Source organism: Carcharhinus amblyrhynchos, unplaced genomic scaffold (assembly GCF_965287045.1).
Source record: "Carcharhinus amblyrhynchos unplaced genomic scaffold, sCarAmb.v2.hapA chromosome_173, whole genome shotgun sequence".
Taxonomy (NCBI): Eukaryota; Metazoa; Chordata; class Chondrichthyes; order Carcharhiniformes; family Carcharhinidae; genus Carcharhinus; species Carcharhinus amblyrhynchos.
This window is the reverse complement of record NW_027649913.1, coordinates 97,913-100,348: the sequence shown is the minus strand read 5'-3', so window position 1 is coordinate 100,348 and position 2,436 is coordinate 97,913.

The following is a 2,436-nucleotide window of genomic DNA, read 5'->3' as shown; positions in this document are numbered from 1 at the left end:
CGTATTAAACTCCATCTGCCACCTCTCAGCCCAGCTCTGCAGCTTATCTATGTCCCTCTGCAAACTGTAACATCCATCCTCACTGTCTGCAACTCCTCCAACTTTGGTGTCGTCAGCAAATTTACTAATCCATCCTTCTACACCCTCATCTAGGTCATTTATAAAAATGACAAACAGCAGTGGCCCCAAAACAGATCCCTGAGGTACACCACTTGTAACTGAGCTCCAGGTTGAATATTTCCCATCAAACATCACCCTCTGTCTTCTATCAGCTAGCCAATTCCTGATCCAAACTGCTAAATCACCCTCAATCCCATGCATCCGTACTTTCAGCAGTAGCTTATCATGGGGAACCTTATCAAACACTTTGCTAAAATCCATGTACACCACGTCAACTGCTTTACCCTCATCCACCTCTTTGGTCACCTTCTCAAAGAACTCAATAAGGTTTGTGAGGCATGACCTACCCTTCACAAAACCATGAAGAGTAGGGGAGTAATGGTAATGGGGGACGTAATAGTTAGAGGACAGACTCTTGGTTCTGTGGGTGTGAATGAGTCTCCGGGATGGTAGTCTTCCTCCCTGGTGCCAGGGTCCTGATGTCTCTGAGCGGAGAGAAAGCATCCTAAAAAGAGGGGGAAATTAGACAGGCATCATTGTCCACATCTGTTCAAATGACATCGGCAGAAAGGGCAGGGAGGTCATGCAAGAACAATTTAGGGAGTTAGGAAGAAGAGTAGAAAGCAGGACCTCTAGGGTAGCAATCTGTATAGACAGAGATATAGATACAGATAGGCTGGGAAATCGGGCAGACAAATGGCAGATAGAATTTAATCCAGATAAATGTGAAGTGATGCATTTTGGTTGATCTAATGTAGGGGGGAAGCTATACAATTAATGGCTGAACCATCAGGAGTATAGACACACAGAGGGATCTGGGTGTACAAGTCCACAGATCCTTAAAGGTGGCACCCCAGGTGGGCAAGGTGGTGAAGAAGACATATGCCAGGCTTGCCTTTATTGGACGGGGCATAGAGTGTAAAAGTTGGCATATGATGTTGTAGTTATATAGAACGATGGTTAGGCCCCGTAGGGCCCTGGTGTGATTGTTGTCAGTGCAGACTCGATGGGCTGAATGGCCTCTTTCTGTACTGTCGGGATTCTATGATCCTGTGAGCTGAGCAATTCTTACCCGAGTCTGGGTGTAAATAAATTCTGATGGCTTTACGAATTTGTGCTTAATTGCGTTAAGTGTGAAAGAAAGTTCTTAATTCACTAAGTCAGTGATTATATGTAGAATTTTACATTGTTTCTTTGTTTACAACAGTAAAATTATTAAAACAAGTTTATGAACACAAACGTCTGTGGCTGGTAGATCTGAAAGAGATTTGAAAAACAAGCACAGACACTTTTCTCTTGCGATGAAATAGTTATTTATTAGGCAAACAAAGTGCAGCTACTTTGCCCACCATTGAAATAGTAACACATTGAAGGTCAACATAAACTATCTCATAGTGACATCTCAGCGTTCAACTAAACTCAACCGTCCAATCTGCTTTGAGCTCAGCTCGAGTCATGCCATGTCAAGCTGGATAAACCCAAACCACTTGAACCAACGCAGAAACAAAACTGACCCATTGGATTCCATTCAACCCAAAATAATGCAACACTTAAAAAAGCAAGACCATCGTGTCACCGCCGGGAATTACTGGAGCTTTCAATCCAAGCTGAAGGCAGCCTTATGGACAAAGCTTCATTGTGAATAACTCCGGTGCTTTTTTAGGTTTAGCTCCCATACTTCACAGATTGGCAATGTTTAAAATGAGAAAGAATGCCTTTTTCTTTGTTCCACACGATGCTATAAATAAGAGATATTTAGGCCAAATTCACCTGTTAAAACAGCAATGTCATGATGCTGAAGAAGGAAAGGGTTAATGAACTCTGTAATGAACTTTGTAACATGAAGAGATTTGTACGGAGCATTGAATGACTTGTTTTCGTGTATCCCAGACAATAAGAAAAGCAGCTGTCCTTTTTGCCGTACATAAGTTTATGATTTTCCCAGCTAATTGTGTTCTAATTCAGCCAGGATCCATTCTGTGTCTTTTAATAGTGTGTTCTACACATTTTTTTTGTGATCGGATAACAATAAATTCATACATATCTATTATCGATATAAATCCTTATCAATATAAATTGCTGTACAGGTACCTTCGAAACGTAAAATTGTGATTCAGGCCCCTGTACCCTTGTACGTCAGTTCGTGCAAAACCTGTAATCTTGTATGCTGTACGGCGGCTAAACAAATTGCAGATGTGCGTCACATAGAGGGATAGAACAGAGACAGCCGAGGCCTTGGGATAACGACAATGACACGGACAACACAAATGACAAGATCACCAAGGCAGCAACATTTGTGAGAAACTGCACTGTGGA